Genomic DNA, 20,364 nt, shown 5'->3' with positions numbered 1-20,364 from the left:
AATTTATGGATGCTATTCTGACTGCTATTGTAAACCAGATCAAGATGCAAGTTATTCTTTATCGTGGTCCTTGTCACAATGGGCCAGAGAAATTTTATGCCAAAATTGCAGGTCTGATTTTATTGCTCTAATTCTAGTAAGGTATTCCAACTTGCATTGGATTGATGTAAAGTCAGTTATTATTGTGTTAACACTGATTTTACTGATACCTCGTTTCATATTGCGAAACGTACATTTTCTATTAATTCTGATCCTTCTCTGCCATTAACTGAAGCCAGTTTCATTTTGTGGCTTCTTCAGGGTGTCAACTGACTTTATTTAAGTTGCAGGTTTCATTGAATGTAGAAGATAATCCCACCATCTTTTTAATTCTTCTGGCTGTCTGACCTAATGAGTATTTACGAACTTCCTGTTCCAATTTCAGATTTCTACCGTCTGCAGTAGTTTGCTTCTGCAACGAAATAATTTCTACAACACAATTTCCATTGCTTTTTTGCATCTTTAAGTTGAGCATTTGAGATGCTTAATGTTGGCCTATATTTTTCTTTGAATTTTTTAATCCGTTTTTGTTTTATTTCTTTGCTTGGACTTGGGTCTCCTTTCCTATCATTATTTTCACAATATTTGGCACTATTACTTTGCAGTCAAGAGTGTGGCTCTGGAAGAGCACAGCAGGCAGCATTCGAGGAGCAGGACAATCGCCATTTTGGGCCTGAGCCCTTCACTGTTGCTTTGCATCTAATTTCAATGAAAAATATTTTGAGTCTAAGGAAAGCCTTTCTCAGTGATCCCCCTTATACGGGGCTAATAAGTTCACCAATCAGCTCAGGACAGTCTATTAATTATAAATCAAATTCCATTCAGCTAGCATCCATTTTCCAGCCATTCACTTGTCATCCTAATTTTGTTAGCTAACTCTCTGCCTTTTCCAAAGTTTATTAATAATTCAGAAAACAGTCTGTTTCATCTAGTTTTAAAACATAATGCTGCTTATCAAGGCACTTCTTATGTTCTCTTCTCATAACATCTGCAGCATTTTGAATCTCTAATCCTTTTAGACAAGTTGCATTCCTGTCAGCTTGATGTTTGCCATAAAAATAACTTCATAATTGCTTCATTGAATTTCCTAATGCACCTTCTAGTTTTTGCCTTTCCACAGTTTTTCACCTTTTCATTAATTTGCACTCACTTTTTTCATCAGTGTTTTCCTCTTGAGTAACATTTTCCCTTTTCTGAAGCTTCCTGTCATTGTTTACTCCAGCTTAGTGAAAAACAAAGAACAAAGAAAATTACAGCACAGGAATAGGCCCTTCGGCCCTCCAAGCCTGCGCTTGAACTCGTGACCGCTAGTAATTGAGTCCCACACTCTGGGGGGAAAAAAGCTTCTTGTTATCCACCCTGTCTATACCTCTCATGATTTTGTAGACCTCAATCAGATCTCCCCACAACCTTAGTCTTTTTAACAAAAATAAGCCTAATCTGTGCAACCTGTCCTCCTAGCTAGCACCCTTCATACCAGGCAGCATCTTGGTGAACCTCCTGTGCAACCTCTCCAAAGCATCCATATCCTTTTGGTAATGTGGCGACTCAAACTGTGCGCAGTATTCCAAATGTGGAGAACCAAAGTCTTACACAAGTGTAACATGACCTGCTAACTCTTGCACTCAATACCCCGTCTGATGTCATGCCATATGTTGCCTTGAGCTGCGTTGTCACCTTCAGGGAACAATGGACCTGAACACCCAGATCTCTCTGTATACAAATTTTCCCCAGGGCTTTTCCATTTACAAAATAGTTCGTTCTTGAATTGGATCTTCCAAAATGCATCACTTCCTCCTCCTGCATCTTCAGCTGCATTCTGTAGTTCTCCAGATCATCGTCTTTTTCATTATCTCTCCTATTAATTCTAATATTAATCATTGACGCTAATGTTGAAATGATGCAGATCCTGAATAATTGCTTTGTCTCCAGACGAAGCTGTAAAGTTGACTGATCAAATGGGGACACACATTTATAAGCAATGCACTGCGATGACATCTGTACAGTTTTTATTCTGAAGAAAATGAGGTAGCTGTTGATTTGGGTTTGAAGCATCTGTGAGATCATGTTACTGGTGGAGGACTCTCAGAAATGAATCGAGAGTGTGTTGCTGGGAAAACCCAGCAGGTCCGGCAGCATCTCAGGAGCAGGAGAAACAACATTTCGGTTTCTAGTGGTGCCCATGTGACATGGGTATATCTCATTTCAAAAGAGGTTCCTCCTGCAGAGAGAACCTGATGGCAAGAGTGAGATGGGCACATGGATTGAGGCAACAGCAAACTCCTCGTTGCTTTCAGGGGCAACCTGCCGATGGGATAGGGACAGAATGCTGTAGCAAGGGATCATAATCAATCAGTGCAATCAATGGCTCCCTGTGGCCAGATCTGAAAGCAAAGAACATGCTACCTCCAAATGTCAGAGTGCCGGAAATGTCCACATCTCCAAACAACTGCATTAATTTCTGAGCTCATGGATAGTTTGCTCAAGAGTACCAAACGTTTCAGTGCTATTACTGGACTGCAAGGTCCTAGGCCTCAGTTACAGCCTGCAATGGCTGTCAAGCCTTTCATGGACCAATCTGGAAGGGAATTCCGTCTCCTGTCTCTCCAACACATCAGCAATCACTGCGAGTGGATTCTGCGTGTTTTTGTTTGTAACTTCGGGACAAACCACAAATCCTACATTCCCTGCCACCCCAGCTACTACAATTTTTCACCAGCCCTCATGCACTGACGATGATGAATTTGTTAACCATTGATCTCCGCGGGTTGAGAGTTCAGTGCCTGGACAGGTCGGGTGGTGCTCCTCAGTGTGTCCCAGCAAAGGTCTCCTGGATAGTAGTGGTCTCCTGTGCTTTACACAACCTGGTACTGCTGAGAGGGGAGACCTGACTGCTGAAAACATTTTGAGTGTGACGCAACTTCAGCCAAGGTGCAAGATGAAAAAGCAATGAGGCACCAAAGCATCCTCGCAGATCTGAGGAGATTGTTGGCGGGTGTCAAGATAGAGAAGAAAGAGAAGATGAATATATATACTTGTGCACTTCAGCTGACTTGGAGCATTTTAAATATCCAATCAAATACACATCCATACTCCAAGCACACTCAACTCGCTGATCTTACTCTGCTGTAAACTCAGACACTTGTCCACATGAATCTGTTGTTTCTATAATGTGCAAATGCTAAGCGCACATATAATGGTCTCGTGCAATTCAACGATTAGGTACTTCCTTCCACTTTGAGACAAAGTAATGATATGTAGATCTGTACTCCTCTCCAGCAGCCAATGTCTAGCCAGCTGGTTCTGGCTTTTCATGAAAATCATAGTTACTCGATTGAAAAGGCCACGCAAGCTTGCTTATAGGTGATTGCAGATGGATGGACACTTCCATTTCCTGAACTGGGGCAGATACGCCCTCTGAAAACTCTGCCAGATCTTCACACAGTTTAGACTGAACTCCAGCATCAGCTGCCTGATGGATGGCAGCAGGGGTTTATCATCATCTTGGTGCTCAGCATAGGTCTGATCTTCCATAGCTCAGAGTGCCAGTAATTGGTGCCTGAGGGTCTAGAGTCATATAGTTGTACACTATGGAAACAGATCCTTTAGTCCAACTCGTCCATGTCGACTAAATATTCTAACTGATCTAATCCCATTTACTAGCATTTGGCCCATATCCCTAAAAACCTTTCCTAATCATATACCCACCCAGATGCCAGATGGAGACAGAAAGCAACAGCCACGATCAGCATCACTGTGCCTGGATCCATGCACTCTCGTCTCTGCAGGATGCAGAATCATGTGGGCTTTTTTTGTACAAGTTAAGGAACAGAAATTTGTATGAGTTTTTTGATTTATAGGAAAGCTAGAGCAGTAAATCTCTCATTGAATTGTAGTAATTGTGACCTTGTTTTACACTGCTGTTTCTGTACAGGTTGGGTTTGGAAAGTAACAATGTTGCTCAGCAGACAATCACCATCTGTTAGACAAAGTGATGTGCTCACTCCACACGAATTTCAGGAGGTTTCTTGGAATTTTGATTGCTTAATTACTGTAGGTGCCAATTTAGGTGTGGATCAGTGTTCAGTGCTAAATTAACTGAGGCTGCCAGAAGTCAGTGACTCCTTTAATAACAGTGATCTGTGATATATTATCTTCATCATCTATTTCTCACCTCCAAGTCTCCAAAAATGAAAAGCAGCATTTTCAACAAAGGATCATGTCTTAAGACAAGCTAGAGATTCTCCATCCCCAAGGTTTTTTGTCATTATATTGCAAAATTCTTCTGGGCCAGGAGTTGCACCTATGTTTTTCTTTATTAGTTCATTGATATGACATTGCTGACCCCCCTTAATTGGTCAGAGGGCAGTTGAGAGTCAACCACATTGCTGTGGGTATAGAGCCACATATAGGCCAGACCAGATAAGGATGGCACTTTCCTTTCCTAAAGGACATCAGACAACCAGATGTTCTTTTTCCAAATATTGTTTCATGGTCGTCATCATTCTTGATTCCAGACTTTTATTAAATTCAAATAATCATCTGCTATGGCAGAATTCAAACCTGGTCCTGAGAACATTCCCTAGGTGTTTGGACTAATAGTTTAGCATTAATATTCCACTTGATTTAAGTCCCTATCCCTGCTGCATTCTCTTGATAAAGGTGGTCGCCTTCAGTTTGTTGGGAAGAAGATTTGCTTGAGGGGCTTGCAGGAGAGAGTACAGGGATCCATGGGCTACCCACACTCTGGCTCCTGTCATGCTGATAAGCAGGTTTCAACTGCAACTTTGTTGAGAGGTTTGAGGACAATTTCTGGATGATGGGGCTCAATGACTTTTAAATAAAAAAATATTTAATTGGATGTGGATGGCTCTGGAAAGTCTAGCATTTGTTCAACTCCCTAATTGCCTTTGAACTGTGTGGTGGTTGGTTACTTCAGAGGGCAGTTAAGAGTGCACATTGCTATTGGTCTAGATTCACAAGACCAGATACAGATGCCATATTTATTTTTGACATTGATAGTGATTTCATAGGCACTATGGCTGAGACAAGCTTTAAATTCCAGATTTATTCAGTGAACTTGAGTTTCTCCAGCTGCAATGGTGGGATTTGAAGCAATGGTGGGATTAGGGTTTGAAGAACATTAGCTTGGTTTGCTGAATCACTTACCTGATTCTCCCCTCTTCTGACTGTTGGGTATTGATTGCAGGCTGCTGAATTCTCGTATGCTCGAATTTAAATCTGGGTTTGAGGCTGATGACTGATCACACAGGGTGCCAGCACTTTCTTCCGTGCCAGGTGAGGATAAGCACCTCACTGGAAGCTGAGGATCAGTGACCCCACCTGCTGGCCATTTATTCACTGTCTGGTGCAGGGTAACACTGTAAATAGAGCAGGAGAGCCTTTGTCAAGCACTTTCAACTCTGATTCCACTTTGCTACCAGGTCTCGTGACCTTCCATTGGGGTGTCATTGGTAATGCTGTGACCACTGCTGTTAAACATATGCACACGGAAATTTGCAGTATGGGTTTGAAATTTGTAGAATTCTACCAATAGGGCAAGAACGGTCAGTATAGAACACAGCACCAAATAAATGAAAGTTTCTGCAGGCTTGCAGATTGATTGCATAAATGACAATTAGTATTCAAAATAGTGAAGCAATGCATTTTATTCAAAGGAATAAGGAGGCTACATATTCTTTGAAGGATAAGAACCTAAAATGAGAAAATGTTGATACACTCAAGTGATTAGACAGTTGTGCAGGCAAGGTGAGGGAAGGTACTTGGAACTGGCAAGCCAGGTGTGGAGTATAAATGCTGGGATAGAACATTAGAGCCACTTAGATTGCAGTTGACACAAAGATAGTTTGAAGGACAGATAGTGTTGAGGAAGCAAGAAGGCTGCAGAAGAAGTTGGACAGGCTAGGAGAATGGGCAAAGAAGTGGCAGACAAGAAGTGATGAAGTTAGAAGGCTATGGCAAGAGGGCTAGAGTGTGGAACTAGCTGCATAGCTCTTCTGGGAACCAGTACAAACATGATGGGTTGAATGGCCTCCTGAACTGTAAAATTCTATGATTCTGTGGAATGCAATATGGGAAATCGTGAGGTTATGCACATTATTAGGAAGAATAGAGGCGTGGGCTATTTTCTAAACTGGGAAAGGTTTCTGAAACCTGAAGTACAAAAGGATTTGGGAGTCCTAGTTCAGGATTCCCTTAAAGTTATCATGCAGATTCAGTTGGCAATTAGGAACACAAATGCAATGTTGGCATTCATTTTAAGAGGGCTAGAATACGAGAGCAGAGATGTACTGCTGGGGGTTTAAAAGGCTCTGGTCAGACTTTCTTTGAATTATTGAGAGTAGTTTTGGGTTCCATATCGAAGGAAAGATGTGCTGGCATTGGAGGGGCTGCAGAGGGGGTTTATGAAAATAATCCTAGGGATTAAGGGTTTGTCATTCTGAAGAGTGGTTGAAGACTCTGGGTTTGTACTCAATGAGTTTGGAAGATTGAGGGGGATCTGATTGAAATTTGAAGGGCCTGGATAGAGTGGACATGGAGAAGATGTCTCAATTAGTAGGAGAGCTTAGGACCCAAGGGCACAGCCCCAGAGTGAAGGACCAACCCTTTAGAACTGAGATTAGGAGGAATTTCTTCAGCCAGCGGGTGGCTAATCTGTGGAACTCATTGTCACAGAAGACCGCAGAGGCCAAGTTTTTGTGTGCATTTAAGACCGAGATAGGTTCTTGATTAATAAGGAGATCCAGGGTTACGGATCAATGCAGGAGGATTGGGTTGAGAAATGGATCAGCCATGATTGAATGGTAGAGCAGATTCACTGGACCGAATGGCCTAATTCTGCTCCAATATCTTATGATCTTATGTGGACATTATCAAAAATATTTTCAAAGTCCAAGTAAACTACATTTTCCCCCTGCCCCAGCCTTATCAAATGTACTTGAGACATCCAGTGGTTAGCACTGCTGCCTCACAGCTCTATAGACCTGGGTTCGATTTCAGCCTTGGGCAACTGTATGGAGTTTGCACATTCTCCCCAAAGTCTGTGTGGGTTTCCTCCAGGTGCTTCAGTTTCCTCCCACTGTCCAAACATGTGCAGGTTAGGTGGATTGACCATGTTAAATTGTTGGTAGTGATCAGGATGTATAGGTTAGGTAGATTAGCCATGGAAAATGTGGGGTTACAGGGATAGCAGGGAGTGGGGGGGGAAGAGTCTGGGTGGAATGCTCTTCAGAGGGTCAGTGTGGACTTGTTGGGCTGAATGGCCTATTTCCACACTGTAGGGATTTTATGATTCTATGACAAGGGGTGCAGATCCATGGAAACATCACCAAGTTCTCCTTCAAGCCAATGCTGCCCTGATTGCCATTCCTTCAGAATCAATAGACCAAAATCCTGGAACTCCTTCCCTAATGGTTTGTGGGTGTAATTACATCAAATGAACTGCAGTGGTTCAAGAAGGCAATTCACTTCCAGTTAGTCAATGACATCAAGGCATGGGCAATAATTACCTGGCTCACGAGCAATCCCCACATTCTTTAAATGAATAAAAAATAAGTTTAAGTAACAGGTAAAAGTAGCTGTTTCGTGCTGCCACATTGCCAATAGCAACATGAATGGCATTAATCACTAACAGGATGCTGTCTTCAAGCCATTGAGATGCTTTGCATGACATACAACACACAGAAAAATGTGTTGACTTTCGGTACTGGTGTGATGCCTGTTATGCAGGCTGTATGTCCCAAAGTCTGGCTGATTGTAACTGGGTCCCTTTGGATTTTTTTGCAATAAACAAGGTACTGATTGTACCCAACCAGCCTTTACTTGTAAAACACTCAACACAGCATCCAACATTAAATGTGATTATTCAGTAGGATCATATTTGTTAGATAATTCTATGAGAGGCAATACACTGAAAAGTAATTTGGGTTTATCAATTGGTGCACTTTAATGTATTAAAAATCTACATAATTTATTATATGATGCCTTATTCTTTACAGATAGTAAACATATATGCAGATGCGCTCCACCTCTTTCAACTCAAGTGACAGCCATTCACTGATTAATTTCTCAGGGTAATGCCTGACTAATTTGAGTCAAACTACCTGGTTTAAAATGTTAACAAAGCCTGGCAGAGTTATTTAGTTAGTTCTCCCTGGCACCACTTCTACTAATCAGAGTCCAGTTGCCAACACTAACCCCTCTGTTAGGTATGTAGTTGAGGTGCTGCCCCCTTAAGAGAGCTGATCAGGTGACCTAGAAGCGCGGAGCTTGGGTCCAGTCTAGAACTGGCCATGGAGGTGTGAGCATCATTAATAAAGTGTTTCTGTTCAGATTTACCATTTGTCTGCATGGTGTATAATTTGTGGTTCCAAAGGAGGCAGCGACATAACACTCTTAAACAGTAAATGTTGACTTTCTCTTTTGAGTTGGTACTCTTGCAAAATGTCCTGATGAGAGCAAGATGAAGAGCTCAATAAAGTGCCTGTTTTCAGCTGTACTCAAGATCTGTACTACTCGACAAATGTTTGCTTGTTTTTTTAGTTATTCTTGGGATATGGGCATTGCTGACAATGCTAGCATTTAATTTTACTCATTCTTAATTGTCCTTGAGAAGGTGGTAAACCATTGCAGTCCATGTAGTATAGGTACAATGTGTTCTTGATGAGGGCATTATGATTCCATAAATATTACATTCAATTTTGACAAAGTACACTTTTAGCCATGTTCAATATTGAGACCAATACTGTTAATCTTTAAGGTTGTGTTCATAATATTTTTGTCTTTACTTTGTTTAAATACATTAGCATCAAATAATTCCCATTTTGCATATCTATTATAATCCTCTGGTTCGTGCACTAATTCTAATTAGTTTCAAAACAAAAAAAAATACAAACCAAGGAAAATTATGATATAGGCCCTTATTAAGAACACTTCTGTGGTAGCAGGTCAAAACCTTCACTCAATTGTTTCCTTGTCACAAAGTGTAGTCCAAATATGTGCCTCAAATAAAGATTTTTGTATGTGCTTTTCCATCACTTTGCATTTAGCAGTGTGTACTGTACAATGTTACATTGCTAAACAATGTATGTTGACTTGTACTGATTTCAAAATATATACATCAACTGCTTGTTGCATAATCATTGTGTCGAGAAAGCATTGGAAAACACAGCTTTAAAAAAAAATCACAAGCAAATGCTATCTGTTTCCAATTTGAGTTATATATTGATTTTTCTGAACACCTGTGGCTTTCTGGTATCTTATGTGACCTTCTCCATATGTGTATAATGTGGCCTTTTGTTCCTGATGACATAAATCTGTTCTTCGCATGATAGTTGTTCCAGCTAAATGCTATTTCCTGTGATTTCATAGCAGAACATATTTAGTTTAATTATTTCCTTCCTCCCCTCTCATGAATATAAAACAGTGTATTACATATATCCAAATTTATCTTACTGACCACTTCATTAAAGGTGACTGAGTCATTTAAAATTACTGGTAATGCTAAAAAACTACTGTTACACATTTCAAGAGCGAATCTAAATGTTATGGACTGTGAATGTTTTGCACAACTTTTCCCTCTGAATTATAATTTTGTGCAGCTTTTTAAGATTCAGAATGAAGATTGTACTTTACAAATTATCTTCTCTACATACTTAGCTCGCATATCAGAGCAATATGTTGCTGAAATTATAAGTAGAAATGTTGTTCCACTTTAATTTTGTGTCTTTGATGTGCAGGCTTAATTGATTTAATTAATGAACTAGATGGTGACTTGTTCCTGATTTCTATCTGCTGAAGTTTTGGAGCCAGCTTATTTATTGCAGTTTTGGAATTTTTCTCAATTTAAACCAGTGATCATTGTTGTTTCATTGAATTCCAAATTCCCCAGTCCAGTGAAACTTCAGATTTCAGTTTGTGGCTTGTGATGATGAATGATGACTTAATGTATACACTGGTGTATTTGCTCCAGAGTTTTGGTCTTAATTTATTAAGTTTGAATATTATTGAAATAAACCCTTCAAATTAGATTTATAATTATTTCAATAAGTTACTCTATCTTTCCTATGCCATTTTATATTCATCATGGTTTTAACTTGCCTTTTATTCCTTAGTTGACCCCAAATCATGTTATTTTTCACTAATGCAGCTGGAGTTCTACGTCCATTCTGAAAGTAGGACATTTGCCATCCAAGATGCTGCAAAAATGTGAGGTAGCCATAACTATAAAGAAAGCCTGGTGTTTATATACCAATTAACTCTTATGATTTGGTTTGATGAAGTTAATGGTCAAATCTTTATGTTTGTTCCTATTTGCAGACTATCTGACTAATAGACACTATTCTCTAGTCTGGGAAACTAATATTGAGAATGCATGATGTGGGAATAGTACTTCTTGAGCACATTTTCACTGAGTTCTCAATTAAACAGTGCAAACCCTGGGGACAATACTAACTGTATCTAGTAGAAACTGGATAGAACATAAAATTCAAGCATTGGATACTTGTTTCCACACCTTGAGGTACTTTTGCAAGAACCACAATTATGTGAAAATTAGGATTGTACTACTTGGCCAAGACCCTGAGATAATTTTAACGGTCTACAGAGTGGAGGTTTGTCACTTTATACTTTAGTGTAAAATCTGAGATACCTGGCCCTCTATGTATGTAATGTCTGAGAAAATGAATGTAAAATATATTGCTGTGGGGTTCTACAAAGTAACTTCTGACTCAGAGCAATCTCTGGCTTTAACCTCTGGCTTAAACCTCTATTTAGATTTCCAAAAGGTATTCGATAGGGTACCATTCATAAAGCTACTTAATTTAAGAGCTGAAAAATGTGTTGCTGGAAAAGTGCAGCAGGTCAGGCAGCATCCAAAGAGCAGGAGAATCGACGTTTCAGGCATAAGCCCATCTTCAGGAATCCTGAAGAAGGGCTTATGCCCGAAATGTCAATTCTCCTCCTTGGATGCTGCCTGACCTGCTGCGCTTTTCCAGCAACACATTTTCAGCTCTGATCTCCAGCATCTGCAGTCCTCACTTTCTCCTACTTAATTTAAGAGTCCATTGTGTTGGGGCACTACATTTTGCTTGATTTTGGTTGGCAATGCTACTAATTTGACTATTTACTATAGATTACTCTCAAATTAGACTTACATAGAGGAAATATTTACAGGTTACAAATTAAAAGACCAGCAAATTAAGAAGTAATTAAATTAAAGTTAAGATAGTTGGCCAGGCAATGTACATACATGATGTGGGAGCTGGTGGACCTCACTGTGGTTAATAGTGATCACATCTGTAGCAAGTGTTGGTGGCTTATGGATCTCCAGTTCAGAGCTGATGAGCTGACGTCTAAGCTTTGAACACTGCAATACATCAAGGACAGGGAGAGTTACATGGATGCTGTGTTTCAGGAGGCCCTTAGAATAGCTACTTTAAATTTGGTCAGTGGTCAGGGACAGGAGGGTATGACTACGAGTGAGGCTGGGAAAGGAATACAAAAGGTAGTGCTGAAGGAGTTTTGGTCCTTGAACTTGTGTTACAGCTTTGAAATTCTTGCTGCATGGCAGGGGAGCACATAGGCAGAATGAGCAAACTGCTCATAGCACTATGGTATAGGGAGCCATTCAAGAACGGGGAGAAAAGAGAAATGTAGTTGTAATCGGGGGTAGTACCATTAATGCTCAGTATTCGTGAATTTACAACTTGCGAATTTGCCTATCCATGCCAAAATGTAGCAACAAAAGTCTATATCCATGGCAAAACACATGCATTCGCGATCTTTAACCTTTTGTAACCTGTATTTTTAACAGGCTCTGCACTCATAAATTTCATCATCTGCATTGGTTCATAGAAACTGAACGCATGCAGATATGGAGGAATGTCTGTCTAGTCAGGAAAATAGACATCATTTTCTTTGAGATCAAGAATCTCACAGACTATCACCTGTCTGGTCCTGGGCTCAGGATATCTCATCTAGGCTACAGTGGAACTTGGACAGGAAGCAAAAGATCTAATAGTCGTGGTTCACTAATATACCACTGCTCTAGATAGAAAAAGGAAAGAAGTTCTGCTGAGGCACTATAAAAAGCTAGGGGCTAAATTATAAAGCAGAACCAAAAAGGTGGTAATCTCCAGATTATTACCTGAGCACTGAGCTAATTGGTACAGGATCAATAAGATTAAAGAGATAAATGCGTAACTCAAAGATTGGTATGGGTGAAATGGGTTTGAATTCATGGGACATTGACACTAGTACTGGGGAAGGAGGGAACTTGTTTGATGGGACGTGGCTCCATCTGAATCATGCTGAGACCAGACTCCTGGTGAATCGCATAACTAGCGCTGCGTCTAGGGCTTTAAACTATGGCGGTGGGGAGGGAAGATCAGTTGCAGTAGCAGTGGTCAGGATTTGGAGCAGAAAATAAATCAGGAGATAAACAATGCATGTAAGAACGGCACACTTGCACTAATCATTGGGAACTTCAATGTGCAGTCGAACTGGGAAAATCAGTTTGGTGGATCCCAAGAAAAGAAATTTATGCAATGTCTGTGATATGGTTTTTGGAGCAGCTTGTGGTAGAGCCCACAAGATATCAGACAATTCCTGATTTGGTTCTATGTACTTAGGTAGACTTAATTAGGGAGCTTAAGGTGAAGGAACCCCTAGAGGGCACTGTCCATTTAATGATAGTTAATATTCCAACCTCTCCCCCTCCATCCTGCAGTTGGAGAGGGAGAGGTTGGAATTAGATGTAATAGTATTACAATTGAGTTACGGTGGCTACAAAGAGATGTGGAAGGAGCTGGCCAGAGTTGAATAGAAGGGGAGCTTAGTAGGGAAGATGATGGGGCAGCAATGGCAGGAATTTCTGGAGGTAATTTGGGAGGTGCAGCAAAAATGTATCCCAAGGAAGAAAAAATACAAAAGGAAAAGCTTACAATGTGGTGAAGATTAGTGGGAAGCTAGAGATTTGGAAAACCTTTTGAAAACCAGCAAAGGACAAATACAAAATCTATGAGGGGAGAAGATTAAATATTAGGCTAGCCAGTAATATTAAAGAAAAGACAAAAGTTTTGTTTTAGAAAAATGAAAGGTGAGATAGACAAGAGTCGACATTAGTACACTGGGGAATGAGAATGGAGATGGAGTAATAGGAATCAAAGAAATGGAGGAGAAACTGAATAGACGCCATGATTGAATAGTGGCACAAACTCGATGGACCAAGTGGCCTAATTATGCTCCTACATCTTATCAACCTATCACGGATAGAGGATTGGCTTAATAGAACACAGAGTTGGGAAAAGGGGACTTTTTCAGGATAGCAACCTGTAACTCCTGGAGTGCGACATGAATCAGTTCTCAGGCCATGATTATTTACAGTATATTAATGACTTGGATGACTGACGTGAATATGTTAGAGCCAAATATGAGCATGGCACAAGAATAGGTGGGAGGGCAAGTAGTGAGGATGACACAAAGTCTGCAGAATGTTATAGGCCAGTTAAGCGAGTGGCCAAAAAACTTGGTCGATGCAATATAATGTGGGAAGATGTGAGCTTATGTAAGATCGTGATGAGGAGGACAGTAAATCTAGCAGAGGGCTGCTGATGCTGGGTCATTCAGTGGATTCAAGGTTGAGAGATCTTTCTTTATTTTTTTTGCTTTTTTTTTATTTCTTTACCTCCACTCTACCACCTAACTGTGGTAGTGCTTATATTTTCCCCAGCACCCATGTTGTGTGTGTGCAGGTGTGAGACACAGTGAAAGACAACAGGTGTACAAATCTTTATTCAATTTCCACCACTAGGAAGAAGGGTAACACCCAAGTGGCCAGTGACAAGCAGTGCCCTAGGGAGATTTCTAATCAGTAAGGGAATCAGCTGATGGGCTGAATGGCCTTCTACTGCTTCTACATTTTATGCTGCTGTAATACCACTTCAAGTGGCTTAGAATCTGCAACATTTGCTCAACTGTTCAATTCTGTGTCATTGGATTGTAGTATAGTATAGTTGGTCTGAGGAAGCTACTTTCAGCTGATCTGAAGAGCTCCAGATATCTTGTCTTTGAAGCCAAAGCAGGCAAGCTACCTGCAAATGGGAAGTCAACAAAATACTTTTGAGACTAAATGTAAAATAACACTGACACACCCACCATCTGAAGACAGCTTACATGTCATGTCGTAGTCTTGCATAGAATTGGCAATCCCCTCTTGTTTTGTACCGTTGTGGTTTTATCACGGCAGTGTTTTCTGATAGGAGATGGGATAGTGTTATGAGGGCAAGAGTTTGAATCACACCATAGCATATGGTGAAATGTAATTTCAACAAAATATGGAGAAGCTCATCTTATTACTGTGATGTACTCATTACTGATTGCTTTTAAAAAAAATCTGGTTCACTAATGTCCTTTAATGAAATATATCTGCTGACTTGACCTGGTCTGGCCCAAATGGAACCACAGCACAGTGGTTGACTCATTACTGGTCTCTGAAATGTCCTAGCAAGTCTCTGTTGTTTCACAACTGCTGCAAGTTCAGATGAAAGCAATGAAACCAGATGGACCAAAGCACTGGAAACAGCAAAGGCAAAACCCCAGCAAAGATCATGCTAAGATTTCCTAAAATTTGCGGAATTGTGCAAATATTGGAAGTGCTGTCCCACGGGCTATTCATAGCCTGACATCATCATACTTATGGAACTATACCTCAATGTTTGAGACTCCATCATCGCCATTCATGGCTATTCTCTGTCCCTCCAGTTTGACAGATCTATTAGAAGTGTCAGATTGGGAACCATCAATAATACTCTGGACCCCATTGTCACATGACATCATGTTACCTTGTTCTGAAACAAGGTGCCTTGGATTCAAAATGTTAATTATGTTTATCTTTGCATGCATTCTGAGTTCCTTTAGCACTTTGTTTTTATTTCAGATCTCGAACATCCACAATACTTTGCTTTTATTTGAATTGATGGAAAATGCTTCCTTTGGTTGAAGCCATAATAGAACAAAGTAAGATGGTTATAGTTAAACGTCAGTCACCTCAGTCCCAGGACTTCACTGCAGATTGCAGGAGTTACTCAGGGTAGTGTCCAAGGTCCAAACATCTTCAGCTGCTTCATCAATGACCTTCCCTTCATCATAATGTTACAAATGGGGATGCTCACTGATGATTGCTTAATGTTCAGCACCACTTGCCAGCCCTCAGATACTGAAGCAGTTTATCATATGTAACAAAACCTGGGCAGCATTCAGGCTTGAGCTGATAAGTAGTGTGTAACATTTGCATCCAGAGTTGCCGGACAGTAAGTATATCAAACGAGAGAATCTAACCATTGTCCATCGATGTTCAGTGACATTGCCGTCAATATCCTGTGCCATCAACGTCCTGGAGATTTCCATTGACCAGAAGCTGAACTAGACTAGTCATATGAATATTTTGCCAAGAAGAACATTTCAGAATCTATAAATCTTGTGGGTAACTCACCACCTGACTCCCCAAAGCCTGTCCACCTTCTACAAGGCACAACTCAGCAATATGATGGAATACTGTCCACTTGCGTGGATGGGTGCAGTTCCGTCAACACAAGAAACTTGACACTGTCTAGAACAATGTAACCTACTTGATTGGTACCACATCCAAGAGCTTCGACAGTGACCCCTTTCACCACCAATTCACATTGTTAACAGCATGTACCATCTACAAGATGCTCTGTGGTAACTCTCAAGTCTCTTCCAAAAGAAACTTTACAAATCCCCAATCTTTTCCACCCAGAGAGACAAGGCTGAAGATGCATGGGAACACCAGCACCTGCAAGTTCCTTCCAAGCCGAATGCCATTCCGACATCGAGTTATTTCACTGTCCCTTCACTGTTGTTGGGTCAAATTCTTGCGCCACCCTTCCTAACAGCACAGTGAGTGTATGAAGGCAGTTTGCCCCACTACCTTTTCAAGGGCAGATGGGAATCATAGAATTTCTACAGTGTGGAAGCAGGCCATTTGGCCCATTTGAAGCACATCCCACCCAGACCCACCTCTTACCTTATCTCTGTTACCCTGCATTTCCTATGGCTAATCTGCCCAGCCTGTACATCCCTGGACATTATGGGCAATTTAGCATGGCCAGTCCACCTAACCTAATCCACCTTATGATTGTGGGAAGAAACGGAAGCAGACAGGGAAATAAATGCTGACTTTTAAGCGATGCCCATGTCTTATGAATAAATCTTAAATATAAACTCTTGTAAAGGATGAAAGAAAGATGCTGTTAAAGTACATTTGTCACCATGTACTTGTAACCTCGGCAAGTTTCCCTAGTAATAACAGTAGAAAAAGTTTACTGACGCTCTGGGAAATTATCCTCTAAAGTGGGTGTATAGATGATAACAGATGCGTTCCATATGATACAGCATTTAATACAATGAACAAAACAGATCACAACACATTAGGAGTGATTTCAAGCATGTTGTGTAAATGCAGTTTCATACTGGGACCTCTCTGGTGGTCTGTTTGTACAGTTTGTTAGTAACTGAGTTCAAATAAAAGCAAATAAATAGTGTTATATAAACAAAAAATATGATCTGACAGAATCATATGTGACATTTTGATGCTGAATTGCCTGAGGTGAGTTGGTTACTTTATAGTCAGTTGACTTTGGATCCCTGTTATGTGCAGCTGTTGCTAAAACTCTTGGTATGTGGGCCCAGAATCTGCAATAATTGTTAAAATATTCAATTTGTTACTAAGAAGTTGTACCATAGATTACTTGGTCTCAATTATTATTGAAACCTTTAACTGTCTGATGCCATCATTTTATTTTATTGTTTTTAATTACATTTTCACACTGATTTGGTATCTTTGGAAGATTGCACCAGAACACAATGTCCGTTTTGTACCAACCCTCTCAAAGACTAAAAGTATGTCATTGAAATTGATTTCTCTTTCTCCAAATAAATAAAAAAGCTCTAATTGTGTTTTTGGTTAACATTTTAATAAAAATCCTGTATAATAAAGATCTCTATCCAATGGAGTGGAGATAAATCTTAAGCCACCCGAAGCCATTTAATCTCATTGACTGGTGGAAAACCTCTTTTAAAAAAAAACCCGGCTCAGTTTGGAAAAGAAACCTGGAAATACCTACTTAAAGTGATGTCTGTTGTTTGACTTGGGATCTCTCCATTTGTTACTCCGTGCAGCAACTCATTTGTAAATCGTAACACTGAGGGAATATAGTACATTGTAAACACTGCAGTGTAGGCTCAGAGAATTGTGCTTGAATCAAACAATCCTGTCAGTCATGAACACTTAAAAAAAAAACCTTTTTTCTGTATTTCTGAATTTAAGAGCAAAGGGAAAGACCAATACCATTGATAAAATGCTTTCAACGGCACAACTAATGCAGTTTTCAAAATAATGTTTTTGTTGCTTTCTCATGATTTGAGTCCATATACAGTGCAGACTTGTACAAAAACTCTCCAAACACATTTTTCACATTATTATAGACTCTTTAGATTTTAAAAAAAATGAGGTTGGTGGTAAATTTGACTGAATTGTGTAGGTTTTCATTTGTTGACCAAAGACAAAAACTGCTGACGTAGAGCACCTATTCATCCTAAGTTTCCCTTGCCTCCATTTGAACATGCCAGATTTTCCTTGCATTGAATATAGTAGAAAGAAAATTGGTTGGCTTGTAATGATGTCTGATCCTCCATACTGAACTCTTTATGTAATGCTGCCCTAAAGATTTTTAATACCCAAATGAGAAATGCAAAAATTTACCCTCTCTATGTTCACATTTGTTTGATAAAGAAATCAATTGAAAGATGAGGTCTCATCATTTTGGTGGGGGTGGGGCTGTATAGATGTTACCAGATGTGTCTTGTATGATGCAACATTTGATAAAATGAACAAAAGTTAATTATTTTTCAAGCTATTTTCAAATATCTATTTTGTCTGCTACTTTAAAGTTTACATGAAATTTATTTCATTCTTGAACCTGCTTGGTCTGCAAGTATTTACTTCTCTGCTGTTATTTCTTTTTCTTAAAAACAAATTTCTGTGGATGCTGGAAACTGGAAATAAAACAAAAACATATTGGAAAAGCTTGGCTGCTCATCTGTGGAGAGAGAAACAGGAAAAAAAACCCTGCAATTTTACTCTGTGGTTTAGATTTACCCATGATTACAGCTATCTCCTAGACATTATGTCAATTGTACTGCTGTTATAGCTGTATCCTTTGGTTCGCACTTGTGCCATGCAGTACCACATGTAGCTCTCGACCCCTCTTTTTGCTGCCACACAGACTTCTCAATTTCACAGCTGTCTTATTCCACAATTTCATTTTTATCCTTCATCTCATCCAATGTTTGAATTAAAAAAAAAACTGTCCTCTTACTATTGGGTGCATATGTTTGCAAAATCCCACAATTCATGGCTACCAGTACCCCTCTAAGTCCTCTTTCCCTCTGACTCAATCCCTGCTTCAAATAACCATGGACAAGTATTCACAATAATGTACAAGCTTCCTCTTTCTGTTCCTGAATCATCCCTTAGTAAAAATGAGAGTTCATCCCCACTTTTCCATGTCAGTGAATACTGAGCTCAGCATAATTGAGGTGTTCTTCCACAGCCACTACTTCTCTGTCTCCTACCAAGTCTACTGCCCTATTCCACTCCCACGCCTTTTAGCTCACTTGCTGTATTCTTCTTCTACTGGATCCCTCCTAATCTCTTACCATTGCTGAATCTTGTCATTGACAACAGCCGGCATGACTTTGGCTATACTCATTTCTCTATGCTCCTCATTCACGATAATCCTCAGGAGTTACAGCGCTCTGTTTTCTTAGGGTCAACCCTAACATGGTTGTCAAATCTACTGCTAAGGTGTGTTCTGTTATTGTTCAGTCAACAAGAGTGGCTGATCTCCAACTCTGCTTTTTTTTTGGTGGCCAATTTTTTATCATCTACTACCATCTTCCTCTGCCTGGCTGAACTTATTCTTACATTAAACAACTTCTCCTGTAACTCCACTTATAAATGACAATGCATATCCATGCACATCCTAGCTATGTCTATCTGTTTTTGAGATGCATAGAAGGTTCCTTGTTCCAGTTATACTGAGACAACCTCTGTTACTCAGGATCAGTTGCAATTAATGCTCACTACAAGGAAATTGACTCTCTCAGAAGCCTGAAAATGTGTTGCTGGAAAAGCGCAGCAGGTCAGGCAGCATCCAAGGAACAGGAGAATCGACGTTTCGGGCATCAGCCCTTCTTCAGGCTGATGCCCGAAACGTCGATTCTCCTGTTCCTTGGATGCTGCCTGACCTGCTGCGCTTTTCCAGCAACACATTTTTAGCTCTGATCTCCAGCATCTGCAGTCCTCACTTCCTTCTCTCAGAAGCCTCACCTACACATAATTTCCTGTGAGGATTCTATTTTATCATCCAAATTTTTACATCTTGTTGCATGGGTTCTGATGATCCAGTTTTCCATATCTTGTATCTTCCTCAATCAAAGACTGTCCTTCTTGGCTGAGGCCCTCAACCTTGCTAATCTTACTTCCTGTCCTTATGCTCTCACCCCTTCCCTTCCCTCCCAGAATCATGATAGTGTCCCCTTGTCCTCACCTCTCACCCCAGTAGTTTCTGATTAAACTAATCTTGCATCAACATTTCTGAATACAAACACACTACTTGTCTCTTCCAGCAACCTGAAGTTGTTCCTTCTGTGGCACTCTTGTCCACTCCTCAGTCATCCCCACATACCCTCCTCTTCCCTTCAGTGCCTTTTCGTGCTGTTTTACGTTTTCCTTTCTAACCATCCAAGGTCAAGCACCCTTTTAAGATGAAACAGTGATAATGACATAACTTTGAATTCAGTATGCTGCATTTTCTCAACACGGCCAGTCTGCTCGCCACAGGGGAAATCAAATACAGATTGTCTTTGTGGAGCCTCCCTCCCCTTTTATATCAGTTTTGTATGAAAATTATTCTTTTGCGTGACCTGTTTCCATTGTGTTACTCCAGAGTCAGAGTTACTCTGAGGAAGGGTCACTCGACCTGAAACGTTAACTCTGATTTCTCTCCATAGCTGTTGCCATACCTGCTGAGCTTTTCCAACAATGTCTGTTTTTGTTTCTGAAGTGTGACACTATTTGCTTGTGATGTGTCTGTAATGAAAACTTTTTCTAGTCACTCCAATTTAACTTCCAGTGAGCAAATTAAACTGCAAGTTTTAAGTTAACCAAAGGGTTATCAACATAAATATAACGAAGCAGCATTATCCAGCCCCCGCTTGCTT

The 20,364-nt window shown here is 40.2% G+C and overlaps 1 protein-coding gene across 10 annotated transcripts in view; it reads left to right on the top strand.

Annotated features, from left to right (window-relative positions):
- The window catches only part of LOC140483773 (ERC protein 2), an 830,166-nt gene that overhangs the window by 310,119 nt on the left and 499,683 nt on the right, over positions 1 to 20,364 (top strand). The gene's annotated exons all lie outside the window — the stretch shown is intronic.

This window comes from Chiloscyllium punctatum, chromosome 12 (assembly GCF_047496795.1).
Source record: "Chiloscyllium punctatum isolate Juve2018m chromosome 12, sChiPun1.3, whole genome shotgun sequence".
Classification (NCBI taxonomy): domain Eukaryota; kingdom Metazoa; phylum Chordata; class Chondrichthyes; order Orectolobiformes; family Hemiscylliidae; genus Chiloscyllium; species Chiloscyllium punctatum.
The sequence above is the reverse complement of the archived record's forward strand: the minus strand, read 5'-3'. Positions and strand labels throughout refer to the sequence as shown.